The sequence below is a fragment of the Poecilia mexicana genome, unplaced genomic scaffold (assembly GCF_051168715.1).
Source record: "Poecilia mexicana isolate PSO_F unplaced genomic scaffold, ASM5116871v1 scaffold_9, whole genome shotgun sequence".
NCBI lineage: Eukaryota > Metazoa > Chordata > Actinopteri > Cyprinodontiformes > Poeciliidae > Poecilia > Poecilia mexicana.
This window is the reverse complement of record NW_028263378.1, coordinates 20,648,071-20,665,634: the sequence shown is the minus strand read 5'-3', so window position 1 is coordinate 20,665,634 and position 17,564 is coordinate 20,648,071. Positions and strand designations below refer to the sequence as shown.

The 17,564-nt window shown below is 38.4% G+C and overlaps 1 long non-coding RNA gene across 1 annotated transcript; it reads right to left on the bottom strand.

The window, feature by feature from the left end:
• Positions 1 to 2,762: 2,762 nt before the first annotated feature.
• Positions 2,763 to 4,772, bottom strand: LOC148157713 (uncharacterized). Its single transcript, XR_015764198.1, has 2 exons — positions 3,719 to 4,772; positions 2,763 to 3,437 (listed from the first exon to the last, which is right to left on the bottom strand). It is a non-coding gene; the product is annotated as an uncharacterized LOC148157713 (long non-coding RNA).
• Between the last annotated feature and the right edge of the window lie 12,792 nt (positions 4,773 to 17,564).

Here is a 17,564-nt window from a genome sequence, read left to right as displayed (position 1 = left end):
CAGTTACACTAAGCCTGCTTACAAACGCTGACAGCAGGGACCATAAGAACATTGATGAGGAAATTTGGCATGAAGGAACTTGGCCTACCCAAAGTCCTGACCTCAACCAGGCAGAGCACATTTGAGATGAGCCAGAGTGGAGACTGCGAGTTTGATCAGTGCCTCTCTGGTTTATGGTCAGATGTTCCCACAAAACAGATTCCTAAACGTCGTGGCCTGCTTTTTCACACATTTTAAAGCTATTATACTTGCATAAAATATGTCAACTCGTCACCGCCGCCAGGATTTTGAGACTGGGATTCCCACAGAAATCCCAATATGTGTGGAGGCAAGCATCTAAATACTTATGTCAGCAAACTGTATAACTGAGACTGCTCCAAGGTGGAGAAACAAGGCACGACATGTAGATGTGCAACAATTGATCATCACTGCAAAATCAAGTTGGAGGAATTTTCAAGCCCCCAAGCTGTGATGTTGATATGAAGGCATTGCATGTGAAGCTAGGAGAGGTCAAAACAAGTCATCTCCTGTTTTTACAGGATATATTTTTACAGGAAATATGAGAAAATTGCTGCTTCGTTTAGAAGTATGGGATATTCCTGAGAATATTTCTGTTAGCTTAACATTCTATCCCTACATCCGCTGCTTATTTATTTTTCTTTTTGGGGAGGTCAGGGAATGAGCAGGGAGGTGATTGCATCCTATCACACTCCATCATAACTGTTAACGTGCAGCAGCAAGTTAACAATTATAAACGTACAACCAAATAAGCAGAAGGTAGTTCAAATCCATGATTTTCCAAGTGTCGGAACGACTATTTAACAGCCTAAGCTGCATTCGCATAGATAATTTCATGTATTTGTACAAAAAAAAGGTGTGAGGTGCACTTCTGGTCAAAATCTGAGGGCAAATGTTACAAGTATTCATATGACATACTACTGCATAGTTACCTGCTTTTATTAGTTTCAAAATAAAAAAAGCTGAAAAATGAGTGCAGAGAAAAGAAATATACCATTTTTTGACAAATGACAATAGACAAATTACTTATCAGCTCATAAGTTTTAGACAGCTCATCAAAATGAAAAAGATGTCTACAAAGAACAGATTAGTAAATAACCCCACTGCTCTTGTTGCTCACTTCAAAAATCTATTTCTAAATGCTTACAGCAAGTGTTTTTCAGCAGACTCTTGGGAATATCTTCCCATGGTATTAAGATGGCTTTTTTTACTTTTCATGAAATCCATCCTCAAACATTTGTGTGACTCTTTGATCAATTGGAAACTTGAGGTGGTCAAAAAGAGGAACAAACTTCTGCAAAAAAATACATTTTAAGAAGGAATCAAACTAAGGTATTGATCTTACCATCTTGGTATCGATTTGATGCCGATTCTGAACTGGTATCAATATTATCGATATTTTGGATTGAATTGCTCACCTCTAGTAACAAGCATTACTGTGTGTGTAGTGTACATAAAGAAGCCCGCCTCCCATCTGAATCAAAAAGTAGTAATCAGATGTATTGAATATCCAGTAAATCAGAAGGAATATGGATTATGTTCAGCCAGACATTTTTTGTTCTATTTTGTTTTCCTATTTTTTGGGATACAGGTTATCAGGCAGATAGTGAGAACACCATTCCCAACATCAATGTATGAGCACTGTGTAGCGACTACAACTCTAAACGGAGCTATTTTATATTTTAATTAAATGTTGAGGCACCAATAACCCGATTTCTTTTCATTGTCTGCACCGTAACGCTTAGCATTACGTTAGAAAAGAACAGCACAGAACTTTATTGTCCCACAATGGGGAAATTCAGGTGGGCCAGCATCAAGATAAGTGGAAGCCTGGATATTCCAACATGTTCCTGGGCCGGGAATACAAACCCAGGACCTTCTTGCTGCCAGGCAATAGCTCTACCAACTACACCACTGTGCAGCCCATGCGCCATACATACAATGTAAATAAAGCTACAAAAGAAGAAAACAAACCTTTGCAGATGTTTTTATGCGCATGGCAATGTTGCAACTATTAACCCAGTTCAAAGTAAATTACTTTAACTATACTTTTTACGTGTCATCTGAAACATTACTTTGAAATTTCAGTTTACATGGCACAGAGCATAGAGTGAATAATAATAGTAATCCTGTTTTATATTGCACCTTCCATCACTCTGCATAAAATAAATATTTGCATTTGTCCAAAGCTTTTATTACATCCATATTCCTCAAAGCAATGAATGTTACTTGTGTCTATTTTATCCTATAGCCGTTCATTTTTTAAAAATATATACTTTTGCTTGATATGTAGCTTGCTCTAAACCTCATCCCTTTTGGTTCCTGAGGCACAGCTTATAAATGAACAGTTCATTGCGTTTTTGTTTCTTTTTTCTTTTCTGATGAGGTGGTGTTTCCTCTCATTGTGGGTTCTAACAAGGCTGCAGAGCCGTTTGCTACCCCACAACCAATTAGAAAATTACTCTGCCTATGAATTACTACAGACTCAGGCTTCATCAATTACTCTAAAACAGAGAGTTTTGCTGCCTCAGCAGATTTGCTGTGACTGGTGCGGTGGCCTTATTTATTCCTCTGTGTTAACGATTGTATCATCGCCAACTGCAAATAATATTAATGAAGTATAAATATTTAAGAGGGCTGCACAGCCACAACTAAAGGAAAACAATTTTTTTTGTGAACTTGCAAATCGCTCAAGGGGAGCAGTCATCATAACTGAATTAAATTGTCAGAAAATTAAACTGTACTGATGATGAATGAACATTTAATTTGCAAAACAATCAAATTTTACATTCCAAGCTACATGAATTAACTTAAATAAATAAGACTGACGTGTCCAAATACCAAGAGCAATTTAGTGTCAGATTTGTACCTCAGATGGAAGGCCGCTGGAACTCAGTGGGACTGCAGACAGAGATTTATTTAGAAAACTGAACATCTCAAAGAGCTCCAGGAAACACTGAGGAGGAGTTCAAGGAATTTCTGCATGGAACAGCAAGCACACATGTGTGTGTGTAGCCTCATGTAAGGGAATGCTGATGCTTATATTTTTAGGTCTTTGCCCTGGGCAGTTGTGCTACCCTGGTCCTGTGCTTTACGTATGCATTGAGGCATACAAAGAGAGGTGAATAGTGAAAGGAGGTGTGTTAGGGATGCACAGAGTGAAACAGTGAATTCTGAAGGCGCTTACGAATGAGAAGAGGAGATGTTGAACCTACAGTCTATCCGTGCCTCGCTCTTTCAGAGGTGAGCTCCAGGTTAGTATTCAGCAGAGGGCGTCGAGCTGAAGAGCAGCACTCATTGACCAGCAGACCCCAACTCACAAGGACCCTGCAGGGCCCCCAGCAGCTGTGGGCGGACGTGCTGCACAAACCCAATGTTGGGTCAGAACAGCGTCTCTTGTAACCGCACCTCAAGCTGATCTGCAGCACACAGAGAGCGAATAAGATGGATGGAGGAGGAAGTGCATCAAGGGAAGACGGAAGGAAAATTTTCAACTCTAAGAGATAATGAGTGCCAGAGTAAAAAATAAATAAATGCAAGCGGCGGTGGGTGATTTCTTATAGACTGTGATTAGAGAGTGAGGCTATGTATGCACAGAGTGGAAGTGTATAATGTATTCATGTGTAAGTTACTAAAGAAAGGCAGCACATAACAGATAGCTATGAAAAGGAATGCAAAAAACAACTACAGAAAAACTTACAAGTAGGCTGCACTTTTTTCTGTCTTGTATCTCGAAGTCAGTTTTCTGGAATCTAGCTCACATTTCTTTTTGAATGTTGATGAAAGTGATGAGCACCACATCTCCACATCTCATGAGGTGTAGATCTCTGCTACGTAGATGCACACCTCAGTTGGGATAATCTGTGGAAAGGACAACTAGTGTGAGCATCACAAATCTGATCTTCATTTAGCAAGAGCAGTGAAGAGAAAGCCGTAGTTCAAAGAAAGCCAATAGAAGTCGCATTCAAAATTTCTCCACAAGCCGTGCTGGGGACAGTCCTAACGTGGAAAAATGTGTACTGGTCAAATAAAACTAAAGCTAAACCATTTGGAACAACTTGCAAAATACAAAAAACTCAGCACATTATTCTGAAAACGCTTTTCCAACTGTAGCCTGCAACAGCGGCAAGAAAATACTGTGGGGACAGAGCAACCTGGTCATAGTTGAATGGAGCTAAAAGGGTAATCCTTAAAAAAAAAATCTTTAGAGTTGCAAAGACTCAACTGTCCAAGTTTTTTTATGATTGGAAATATTTTGAGACAGTCATATTTTTCCATCTTGTAAGCTGGTGAAACATATAGGAGCCTTATTTCAGCTACTGCTTGGCAGTGTGTCTGGGGAAGGGCAATACTTTTTACTCTATGCACCACAACAGACTCCATCCACTCTGGCACTTTCTTTGGCATCTCAGTGAAAGGAATTGAAGCCATAGGAATGATGATAATGGAAAGTTTGGCATCTTAGTATTGATAATTCATTACCCATAATCAACTGAATAACAAAAAAATTTTTCAGAAAACTAAAAAAAAAAAAAGAAAAAAAATACAGTTATGTAAAATGGAGTTTTTATAATTCATTTTCAATAGTTAAGGAACATAAATTTTACAAATTAGAATTCCTAAAGTCATTAAAGGGGACATATGCAAAATCAATTTCTAAGGCCTTAAATACATTTTGTTTTGTCCTTGCAGTCAGTGCAGAAAAGTTTGGTTTAGTTTTAGATGTTTATGAGATATTCTTCAAAAAATAACCATGCAAGTTACATTCACATGCTACTTCGTGCTGCTTAATCACAGAGAGCTACAGCTGTTAGTTTGACAAAATATGTTTTTAGGGGTCTGAATATTTCTGCTAGGCCATGTCAGCGATTTTGTCTAGTCATTGAAAACATTAAATAAATAACACACCAGAAATATTATTCGTTCACTCTCTTGGACATTATTTTAAAATAAAGGATACAAAAAGACAAATATTTATAGATTTTCCAATAGATAGCAACAATAGTGCATTTCCTAAGACATTAATGCTTAAACTGGAGAAGCCACAAACTACCTTTACAGTAAATGGCTGTTTTCACTCAGCAGGATGCTGACCTTTCTGTGCTTCAAACTAGCATCACTGAAGTCTTTCCCCCACTTGTCCCCTTTCCCACAGTTCCCCTTCTCGACTCCTTTGCTCAAATTCCTACTCCATTTCTGCCAGAGATGTGAGCATCGGTGGTGAGGACAGCCATGAGAAGAGACGAGGTGAGGTGACAGGCCTGAACAAAATGAGACATCCTTGCCTCAGGCTGTGTTTACTTAAATATGATGTGTAACAAAACTGCATCGTCTATCTATTGTTTTTCTCATTATGCTTGCATTATTTCTCTCTGATTAACCTAAAATGTCAGTATGACCAAGTATAACATTTCTTTTAATTCATTTTACTGTGTGAGATTAACAGAATTACATCCCCTTCAGACGTTACAGATGCCAAAAAAAAAAAAAAGAAAAAAAAAAGGCTTCTTGGTGAAATCTGCCATGTTGCTGCTTTAACAAGGAGCCTCGCATGTGGATCTCCCCCTCTGGGTGCATTTTAGAAAATATGACATTCTTCAAAACATTTTGGCTTTGAAGGACAAATGAGATTAGCCTTCTGTGAGACGGAGAGGAAGTTTTGAACCTGTACACAGAGGAGGAAGGTAATGTTTCCACGGAAAGATGGAGGGGAGGGGTGATTAATAAAGGAGGTCAAGTGGACAGAAAGACTGAGCGATACACTTGTTGATGCTGGCAGATAATGGAGAAGATAATAAGACAGTAATGGACAAATGCAAAGCTGATGAAATGTTTCCAAAGAAATGGGGCCTCCAAATGCTTCCTGTCAACAAATGTATTGATGTCCATGTCGTTTGTCATGATTTGAAGTGGGCATTTAGGAGCAGACGGGAAGATAAAGAGTCATTATTTTGGCAACATTTCATGGTATTCAAACTTTGATGTGTTTGGTGTTTTGTCCTATTTTCATCTACAAGAAGCAAACAAAAGTGTGTGTTCCAGCAAAATCAAAATGCCATAAAGCTGTTAATTTTTCATTTGTTGCCTATAATTTCCTGCTAAAAAAAATACAAAAATATTAATGACTCTGCCTGCACATCATGCTTTTGACTAATTTCCATTTCAGCAAATGTAAACTACTGCAATGTTTTTTAATGTTTTTTTTTTTGTTTTTTTTTTCAAAGTAGCCAGTAAGTCAAACATTTAACCAGAACTTTTACTGGACTTTCTAAAATTCTTCTTATTCCTTGAGCTTTTTCACATTTGTCACATTTATGCGTTTATTTCAGTAAGTTTTTTTTTTGTGATGGGCCAACACAAAATGATTAAAAGGTGCACAAAAACGGATGATAATTTTGAAAAATAAAATAAAAAAATCTGAAATGTGGTCTCCAGGCATATTCAGTTCAACACTTTTTAGAACCATTCTTTTCTGCTGCAAATGTATTTATTAAATCAAATGGCGAACATATGCTATGTAAACAGAAATGTTCCAGTCTTTCTATTGGATTTAAATCTGAACTTTGAATTGGTCAATATACCAATTCAAATGGATATAATTGAATTTACTTTAATTTGCCCCAGTTACAAGTTGTTTCCCTCCAATTTTGCATTGCACGTATTTTTCCAACAACTTGGTAGCCTTTCTATCCTCAAAACGAAAATGTAATCACTAAAATGTTATTTCCCTCTGTCTTGGTAGTTATGTGCCTTATAAGGGGGGTGTGTGCTTTTAACTTCTAAGGCTTCTTTACAGTAAAGGTTCCTGCTCTCCTTCCAGGCTCTGCCCTGCATCACACCAACCCACCCCCACTGCATGCAGGTCTAATGAGTGGAAGAACAGAAAAGAGAGCTATTGCTGACGTTAGCGGCTGAGCATTAGCCTGAACCAGGCCCCATGCAGACCCACTTATCTGAAAATCACCTGTGTTCTGCAGACAGTAAGGCCAATTATGTTGGAGCTAAACCAGTACCTCTCTGAACAAATCAGGGCGTAACGTGACCATCCGATTAGCCGGTTCCCTATCCAGAAAGAGTTCCTGTTATTTTATTGTCTTTATCTGCTTATAGAGGATAATCTTGTTGGGCTACAATGTTTTTTTTTTTTTTTTTTTTTAAGATATAGTTTTGTCCTCACTTGCCCAGCAGACTCAAATGCCACCAGTGGAAAAAAAGGAAGCAGAGGTGTTTGATGTTTATTTGTGTTTGAGTGTCTGTGTTGTTGCTGCAAATCATTAGTTTCCTCTGCCTGTTTATTTCAGCTTAGCAGTCACAAAATTCATGTATGGGTTTATGTAGTATTTTTCCAAGAAATGAAGTCCATGCCACTATTGGAAACTTGTTTTATTTAAGCTCATGAGGCTCATCAGAAAACGGAAGTTCCTCCAGAGCTTCTTGTGTGGGCTGCTTCTGATCCAGAGTCTGGTTTAAACTTTTGACTTTTTGCCCTTATTTCCAACATTGTAATAGAGTTCCCTCTAACACAGAGGACCACGGCGCTGATCTGGACAACAGAGGCAGAGATAACAGTGACATGACATTATGTCAAGTAATTTATCCTTAACTTGCTGAAAGGACTGACAGTTTAAAGAGCCTCTTATTACGGTTTCACCGCCTTCCCATTCATCAAGATTATTTGCATGAAAGTGAGCCTGTCTGTTCAGATAAATGGACTCCCAGGGAATGTTTGATGTTGGACCTATAACGCTTTCTTGCAACTGAAGAGATGATTTTAAAATAACCTACATGGCCTAAAAAAAGCTACCTCGGAGACAAAGGAAAGTAATCGGCTCAACGGTGAATGAACCATGCCTCATTGTGTTGGTGCTTTCACTTGAGCGTGTGCACCTGTGTTCAAGCCTGTCTGTTCTCCTGTAGTGGTCAACTCAAATTACACACTCCATCATCTGCTCTCTTCAGCCAGCAAGCTCATTTGGAAATGAGATTTGAAACAGCAATAAATATAGAATTATGTTGGAAAGAAGGGGAGAAGAGGGAGTGATTCTGAAATTATTTTGTCAGGGGTTGTTCCAGCTCACTATGGGCGTTTGGGAAGAGCCTGACAGACGTAATGGCGGTGACTAACGGCTAGCCAGTGTTTTTTTTTTTTTTGTGTGTGTACTCAGGCCCCCCTTCGCTGAAAGCAGTATTTTCTCCACAGTTTGAAATCCTTTTTTTTTTTCTTCCCCTCCTGGATAATTATCCATTGTAGATGCCCATTCTCAGATAATGACTGCATCGCCACTGAGCTAGGAAATTAACAGGGAGCAAGAGTGCTGCAAGCACAATGGAAAGACTGCCCCCTGCGTCAGCACTCCACTAATTTTAAACAAGGAAAAGGGGAAAACTGTTGTTAGCACTTCCCTCCTGCTTATAAGGAATAACATAATTTCATTTTGTGTGTGTGATACAATCTAAAAGGAAGAGTAAAGAACAAATAATGCATGAGGTCTACAGTTAGAGTGAATGGCAACAGTGCCCCCTTGTGAAACAGATTTGCAACTTCTTTGAATAAAGACAGCAACTCAAGATTTGCAGTGACTCCCAAGTTTTTTTTTTCTCCACAGTAGGTAGCTGATTTGTGTAGTTCAGCTCCATACAGTAATCACACTGTAGTCGCTAAAGCTGCACTGAAAAGGATAAAGTGATCAGAAAATATCATCGCTGTTGTTCAGAGGCTTTATTTTAAACCACAACCTCAAATGGATTAAAAAAATAAGTACATTAGCATGCAAAGTGAAATCGCCGTTGCAGCTGTTGCAACATTTTTATGAGTGCAGTTTCGCTTAACATTAGCTTTCTCTATAATTGTTGATGAAAGGATAGGGGGGCAGTTTTCTTACAGCTCTGCCCCTTTGCAAGCAAAACTCGGGTTACAATTTTTTTTTTTTTTTTTTACGATTTTTATTTATTTAGATGTTTTTATCTCGGGTACTAGAGTTGTCTAAATGCTTAACACCATCAATTTTTAAAGGAGACTTAGCAAAGCAATAAAACTGTCACAGCGAACAAACACCACCTAACGAGATGCAGGACAAAAACATTTCAAAAGAAATTGACTATCGGTGTACTCTGCTATTCTGTTCACGATGCCCGACTGCGCACCTCGACGCAATTTATGGCCCTGTTACACTCCATATAATCCCTATTAGCAGATGCTTAGGACTTCTCAAAGCGGTTAACTGTTGTTAGCCCCTGAAACGTTAAACACCAAGGGAGATGGATAACTTTATATGAGCACTTTATGGTATGCAAATCACACCTGCAGGGCAAAACGGGCAGATGATGGCATCTTCATCAGAGACCTATCCACACTCCATGCGTCTCCACTTCACCTGTGTCTCAAATGCTCTGCAATAAAAACTTGCGCTGTTTATTAAGCTCTTAGACCTTAATATGTTTTGTGTGGAAGTCCGGTTTCTGAAATATGGCTTGAAAGTAGAAAGAACGAAGCTCCTAACAAAGATGCGCTGTGTGACGTTCACGTCCTACCATTAACCTTTGAGGCTTTCAGGTGTGGGAGGGATCGGGAAGTGTACCGAGCAGGAGATGTGTGCGTAATTGGACCTCTGCTTTTATCTGAAGTCACCTAATCCTTTTTCGTCTTTGAAGACGGAGCTTTGGCTCTGAGCCCGACACCTTCAGCTTCACGAGTGCGTTGATGAATTAAAGCCTCATCAAGCTGTGGCTTTAAAGAGTTGAGTGGGGCTACACTAAATCAATACTAATAACTTCTTCATGCATTTGTGCAAGGTAGGGGAGGAGGCCTGGCGACAACAGAATTCTACGCTCTCAACTTTTGACACTCATCTGGTGTGTAGGTCACTCCGACGACTTCATTGTCCTCATCCAACCTGACAGACTGCTGCTCTGCACTTTGACTGCTTGATTTCAGACTCATTTATATTCTACCTTTGAAGGAAATCTTGGTGGAACTAAAATGCCTTTGCTCGCACAGAACAGCCATCACCTCTCTGAAGTGAGCATCTGTATGTGAATCTACAAACAGCTGCAGGGTTATTTCTTCAATCCAAATGCAAGGCTTATGCTGTTGCAGAAGAAGTTGGGTAGTATTAATCAAACTGTTGAAGACTGTGACCAGGTTTTTGGGGATAGAAGAGAGAATATAAGGGGCCTTCAGAGCTCAAATAGTGACTAATTATAATCTGGAAAGTGGAATGCCATCAATCAGCAAACTAAACACAGAACCATGAAGTGGATGGGCCACACAGCAGCAAAAGACCACACAGGGAGCAGCTATTATCAGCTACGAAGAGGCTACAATTTGCAGAAACTCACCAGAAGTGAACAATAACCAATTGGAAAAATGTTGACTTGTTGGATGAGTCTCAATTTCAGCTGCAGCTTTCAGAGGATGGAGTCAGAATTTGGGGTAAACAACATAAACACTTGGATTCACTCTGCCTTTTATCAACAGTCCAGTCAGGAGATTTTATGTTGTGGGACGCATTTTGACCCTTAGCACCAACTCATTATCGTTTAAACACCACAGACTACTACAGTATTACTGACCTTGTCCATCCTTTTATGCCATCATGTGATGGCTACTCCCAGCAGGACAATGGACCATGTAACAAAACTGAAATGAGCTCAAATTGGTTTCTTGAACATGACAACGACTTTACATCAATGGCCTCCACAGTCAGGGCATTCTAATCCTGAATACTGAATTAACAATTCTGCAATGAGCACAAAGTTTCCCACATTTAGATGGACAATAGTCTCCAAGGAATGTATCTGGAATCTTGTTAAATTCATGCTACAAAGATCTAGGGCAGATCTGAAGGCAAAGGAAGATCCAACCTAGTTCTAGGAAGGTGTATCCAATAAAGTAGCCTGTGAGCATACATTGACTATGAGCTTGTTAAAATAGTTTGATAGCAAACTTAAGACATTAGGTCATTGTCTTATTTATGTTTTATTCAAACTCACAACTCAAGTCTGTGTTAAATCAACCCATTACAAGGCTACAAAAATAACCCACATTGCACTGTTTATATCCGAGCAGGTTTTAGCAATTATAAAAATTCTTAAAATTCACACATATGGAATAACGACCTCTAAAAAGAACATCTATGTTTCGCATTTGGTATCACTAACATTCATTTAGTGAGCTTCACAGGAAGAAATGCTCAAACAGGTCAACATGCAGGGGAATATCCTGTTTTCTGTTGTGTAGCCCAGCTCTCAGTGGAGTAATGATGTACTGGGGTTCAGAGGGCTGCCCTGCCCCTTCTGTACTGGCAGCGTAACTCAAGGCCCCTATGGTGCCTGACTCCCTGACTCGTGTCCCCTGCTACAGCGGCAGGGAATGAAACAGCCATACATCATAAGGCCAACTGTGTCCTCTGAGGCAGTGACAGACAAAGCCAACAGAATCAATAAAGCCTTAGCTCAAGCCCCACTTCTCTGCACTCAGACCTCTTTCCCTTCTTTTTTTCTGTCTCAAACCCTGCCTCTCTTTTCCCTCACAACCTAAATTTTATGTCCAATTTTCTCTGCGGTTACACCGTTTTTCAGGTGACATCATTTTTCCGTGTAGGGACTACAACTAATGTCAATATTATCTGTGTCTGCCCTTCGCTCAGTCCTCAGCGAACATGCTGAAACAGAGTGCGACTGGCAGCCTTGACAGGAGATGAAAAACAAGAGAAAGCAGCACTTCAGAAAGAAAGAAAATACCAAGGTCTGAAGATTACCGAAGGCCATTTAGCTTGTTAGTGCCTAGGCACCCACATCAGACAAATGCATACTTTGTTGTTTCACTGGGGCTGAGTGTTTCAAGTTGTGTAGGGGTGAAAGTTCCCCAAATTGACAATTTAAATGATGGAGGGCCTTTGTAGCAACCCACAAACCATTTTAGACAGCGGTGGAAATGCTGTTAGAGAGATACGGGCAACACAAGGGAGTAGTTTGCTGTAATTAAACTGGAGCGTCAAAGTTAGCGCTGCTTGTTTACAGCAAAGGAGAAAATAATTCTTTTGGCATACAAGTTTAGGTTTCATTGATCAATGTTGATTATTGTAAGGATATGATCCAACTGAGACTTGACTCCATTACGGGAAATAATACTTCCACCTTTTCCTGGAAAAAGTCCTAAAGCTGTATGCCACACTATTTCTTGTCTTGACATATATGCTGGAATATCTAAGGAATTGCATCCTACCTGGCAATGCTTGAAGAAATAAAACACACTTTGTGAAACTTCAATATGTATAACAGTTAGAGTGTGAATATGGGTTTTCATTTTTGTGTGTCTGTATGTTAAGGTGAAATTTAAAATTCTGCGATATGCTGTGTCAGGATTGGGTACATTTCTTTTAAAATTTGCTGAGAAATGTGAGTGTGGAGACTCATTTACTCTGTATGGTGAACTCATGTCAAGTTCAAGAAACCAGTTTGTGATGGTTTGAAGATGGGAACACAATGGTCATAAAAGAAAATGGTCGTCAATGGTTTAGGTTTTGGTACTGAGAGATCCAAAGTGAGTGAAGAAACCATCTGTCACACCATCACCATCACCCCCTACCAGCCTGAAACTTGAATACAAGGATGCATGAATACACGTTTCCATGTTTTACACAGAATTCTTAGTCTAAAAGCTAAATTCATTGGACAAGACCATATTTTTCAGAGCCATCAATGCCAATGTTTGTTCACTCTCTGCAAATTGCATCCTCCGTGTGCTGCTCCCAGCTGACAGAAATAGCATCCAGTTTGTTTTTATCCGGCTGAAACCCATATGCTACAAGGATCAACAGGGTATGCATTCAAAGATGGCTCAAGATGTGCTATTGCTAGGTTTCTATCACTGCAAAGCCGTTTACCCATTTTCAGCTTACCTCTGACATCAACAGAGCATTTTCCTCCATGCAATTGCTGCTCAGTGCATATATTATTTTTCTCTCTAAACCTAAGAGATATCTAAATGCACTTAGTTGCTGCCATATGACTGGTTGGTTTGTTTACGTTTTCTTTTATTTTTTTTTAATCTAATTTGGTGTTGGCTGTTCAAAATTCTCAAGCTGTTGTAAGATTATCTTTTATGTTCCTTAGCTTTAGGTTCAGCTCTTTCTTTCTCTGATGTATTTATTTTTCTCTCAGAAGACGGCCCCTGCCAATTCAGGTGTAAAAAGATACCTGAGCTGGCTGTGGTGCATTCTTGAAAGAAACCTAATGAAGGTGGTTGGAACCATATACAGTATGACATGTGACACTCGTGCCAAGATTCTTTTTCAATATGTCCAAAAATATGTGGCAGCGATAAGCTAAAATCCAGTGCCTCTTTCCTTCTCTGTGATGTATTTATTTTTCTTTCAGAAGACAGTCACTGCCAATTCTATGGAAAGGAGAGACCTGAGATGAACGCAGTGCAGTCTTTCTTTCTTTCTCAGCATGGCCATCTCATAGATTAGAACTGAGAATGCCTTGGAGGATTACGCTTTGGCATGCATCAAACAGAAAACTGGACAGTTGTCATTTTGAAACAACTAGCAACATTTTCATAGCAGACTAAGTCAGACCAGTATGAAAGCCTTTAAAGAGACATAAAATAATATATGTAATTTCATAGGGAAGCAGCAATCTGTGATATGTGGAAAGAAATGTGTTAATTCAAGAACTACATAGCCAACTGCTAAAAGTTGTCAAAAAAAAAAAAATCAGAACGTGGGAATGAGTACCATTTGGGTTTTTCCAAAACGGGTAAAAATGTGGCTGCACTTCATGCGAACATTCTGTAATGGATATTTTTATAGTGATGAAGAATGACTATATTGGGAAATTCTTTATTTTCAAAGCCAGGTTTATGTTTTTGTAGTATTTTACCTCTACGGTTCACAAAGATACGTAGTTCATTTGCGTTCTTGAGAGTACGGTACTTTAAAAAAGTAGATTTTAAAATGCTTGGGTCCAAACACAATGGCTTCAGTTTACCTTCATTTAAAGTGCATATTTAAGGTTCTTTTAAATAGTATAAAGTTATTTTCTGAGGTCAAATTGTATATCTGGTTGCTGTATTTGGTCTCTAATTAGCTAGTGAATGTTTTAAAGTAATAATCAACCAAAACGCTCCTTATTCTGTATTTTTGCCATACTATAAATTATTTTTTTTACATTTTGTTTTCATATGTCTACCTTTGTGCGATTTTACATGTTTCAATCTGCATCAATTTGCTACTTGTGCACCTCAGTTTCCCCACTGAGGGGCAATAAAGAATATTTCTATTTCTCTTTCCAAAGAATCAAAAACATGGAGCAGATAGGAGGGCAAAGAAGGGAAGAGGAGAGAAAGAAAGATGATGGAAGAGGGAAGAAACCAGCATTGATTGTCTTAAAATGGTAAATATTAATTCAAGTTGCCCACATGCCACTTGGAGCTCTGAAACTATTTATCCTGAACTAAGCTGTCGACCTCTACACACTTGGTATTTAAGTAACAATAAAAGTTGACTGTGGAATAATTAAGAAAGAGAAAATGTCACAGCTGGACTTACTGCAGAGGTGGCATCCTGTGCAGTCTGCATGCCAAGGTGCTTTATCTTGAACAACTGTGGACATAAAGGTGATTGCAACACATGAATGCAATGATTTGTGTGGGTGAGAGAATACTTTTTTCTATTATTTGATTTTTATTATTTTTATGAGATGGAATTTAAAGGTCAACATGTACTTTTGTACTAAGAAGTTCTCAAGACAGTGTGACGCATTTTGCAAAAAACACCAGTCAAAAGTTTGGACAGGTCGACCTTTTAAAAATGACCAAATAAAATTTTCTGAGCTTTAATTGGAGCACACAAGTTCCATCTATAAGAGATAGATGCATTTAAATTGATATCTATTTTTTAAATCAATTTTCTTTTTATCATATTTTCAGTTTGAAAGCTCCTTTGCTGTATTTTCAGCAGTTTACTTACTGCTTGAGTAAATTGCTGTTGTCAATTTACTTAAGGAGAATACATTATTCAGTTAAAAAAAAAAAAAAACAGTGTGGATGCCAATTTTGAGTCGGAACTGTTCCCATTTGGGATTTGTACAAATACTGTGTTCCCCTGAGAATTACTTAAGTCAAATACTTGACAGCTCCTTTCTGGAGGCATTTTCTTCTGAGCGCCACTCCATCCTGATTATAGGAGCTTCTGAAAGCAAACTGTTAATCTGCTAAGTGTAATAATTTTATGCTGGCAACCTCTCAGACCCAACTGAATATTTTATAGTCTTAATTTGATTTTGAGTATAAGCAATCATCAAGTGAATTTCTGCAGAGAGGGAGAGAGACATTAAAGTCACTATGTTCAAGCCAGCTTTCGAAGAATGTAAATTGTTGTATTTTGCTAAATAAAAAAAAACTGTGTGTGCGTGCGTGCGTGCGTGCGTGCGTGCGTGCGTGCGTGCGTGCGTGCGTGCGTGTGTGTGTAGGTGTGTGTGTGTGTGTGTGTGTGTGTGTGTGTTAAAGCACTAAAATGCAAAGTTCAATATAAATTTGCTGTCAATATAAACCTAATGTAATACGGATTGTATTTATGCAGTAATTAAACCAGCTATAAAATCTATTTCGCAAATGTTTACCTGACTTCTGCGACTTCTGAGACCATGTATCACATGAAGTGCTAAACAAATTCTTTTGAATAAGATAAAATCCTAAGAAAATGTTTCTCTGAACCATGCTTAAATATTTGCAAAATGAGGCTCATAGGTCTTGTCTCTGTTTGATCCATCTGAAAGACCCTGCTATCATGACTTAAATATTCACCTGCCAACATGCAAAAGATCATTTGTGTAAATACTAAGTAGGGTTATGTAAAAATTATGGATTGTAAAGTTAGAGCATACATGCTTGGCATTCTTTGTGAAAAAAAAAACATGCTCAGTTTCAGCTCATTTCATACTTCCTGTTAAAATATTTGTTTAAAAATAGTACAAAAAAAAAAAAAAAACTTTTCTATATGTGCACCTGCACATGTATGGCTCTTGACTGTGTTTTGCCTCTGGCCATGTTCCAAACAAGGGTTGATGCATCTCCAGCATGATCAACAGCGTTGCGTCTGGTGTTTTTATTCCACAAAATATTGATTTGCATCCCTGAGTTTATATCTGTGAGTGTGTTTGTGGGGGTGACTAAAGATGAGCAGCAAAATAATGATAGGCCAAGCAAAGAAATCATGTTCTGGATGAGTGAATCTGACATAAAAAGTCAATTGTTTTCTGCAGCTCACTGTGACGGCTTTAGCCTAGAAAGCACAAAACTTATGTGGGTTATAACTGCAGTCCATTTACTTGGCAGTGAGCACAAACATTTCTCAGTGAGTTTTTTTTTTTTTTTTTTTTTTTTTTCAGAATTTCAATTTTAGTGGCATACAGGAACAGTGATTACATTGCACCGCACCCTGTGGTAAGAATGTATATGACGACTAAAATCACTTTTTATTGCAGGAGCAAAATGTCATGCTGAAAGTTTTTGAAGCTCAGAGGAGAGAAAAAAAAATCAATTATTTATGAAAAATTTTTAACTGTCTTGTCAGAACTTCCAACAACCTTCAGTATTTATTTTCCATTTGTTTTCAGGGAACCAAATTTATAAGAACTTTTTTACTAAGCTGATGATCTGGATTCTGGGGTTTAAATATTACATCACACAAGTGTAAATTTTTCCTGCATTTCCAAATGGGAAAGGCAAGAGAATAAGTAAGACATTTTCCTACTGAAAGTAACAAAATTAAAAAATTTTATTAGCCATTGAAATTACCCGCAACTGCAAGGAAAACCGCAACCTGAACCCAGCACCTAAAACCGCTCAGCCATCCTGACCTCTAGCTATGTGTGACATGCCTTTGCATGCAGCATCCGCCTTCGTCTGATTAAATTTTTCATGAAAAGATGGGAATTTACCCTGTTGGCAAAACGTAGCTGGAAGACATACTGATGTAAGAGAGGTCCCAATAAGTTTAGCACTGGTAATTTTGTGGGGGAAAAAAACTCAATAGTCTGGAATCAATGTACTCAAATAAAAGGCTGGATTTTTGTAAGCAAAAAAGGGGAATTTACATCTATATATACATTTTTTTCCAATTCAAACATACATACATAAAACATTCAAACTACTCTACTATGTGAAAGTATACCAAGTACTGATAAGCTTATCGGCTGTGCACAGAAATGTTCTTGTTCTTGTCATGATCTCACTCTGAAGAAAGGTTTCACCACACTAAGCTGCAACATAAAAAAAGGTAAATATTGCTACATAGAATTGATATGACATAATTTAAATACTCTTTGGCCTCACCTGAAATTACATGCTAGTATCAAGCTCAGAAACACCGTTAAGCACAGACACAAACAACTGGCTGTGTTCCCGGCTGCTGATTACATATCATTACCCGGTCTAAAGGGCAGGATATCGTTTCAAGACAAATTGGCACACCAGGAACACCAAAGGAAGTCTTTATATCTCCAGCAAACATGCCCGAATGGTAATGAGCAACAGTGTA